Raw genomic sequence first — 519 nt, forward strand, 5'->3', positions numbered from 1 at the left:
AAAAAAAATAACATTCCATTATCGTATCTTAATAGCTATAATTATTACTTCAATTTAAACTAAAAAGATAATTCGAATACAGAAAATTATGTGAAAGTAAATTATATACGATGCATGGGAATGATAATCACTCTTATTGTATATGCATGCCAATAATTAGCATATAAAGTAATGTACAATACTTTTTAAAAATAGTTAAACTATATTTTTTAATCCTGATGAGTTCATCAAAATGCAAATAATAGTAAAGAGAAAAACATTTAATTAAAATTAACTTGACATGACAAGCCATTGGACAAAATAATCAAAGACACATGCATTGTCATGTAAACATCGAAGGCAGCTTCACTTGGAATCGTCTTCACCCTTTGCTGCTCTCTCATTTAGAGGTCCTCCCCTCCCCCCTCTCAAGTCTCCTTCACCAACATCAGATCATTAAGTTCACCACCATGATTGAGTTTGAACATGAGATGACCCATCTCCAACTCCTTGATAGCCTTCCGAATATCAGTTATACTC

The sequence above is a fragment of the Capsella rubella genome, unplaced genomic scaffold, assembly GCF_000375325.1.
Source record: "Capsella rubella cultivar Monte Gargano unplaced genomic scaffold, Caprub1_0 scaffold_2, whole genome shotgun sequence".
Taxonomy (NCBI): domain Eukaryota; kingdom Viridiplantae; phylum Streptophyta; class Magnoliopsida; order Brassicales; family Brassicaceae; genus Capsella; species Capsella rubella.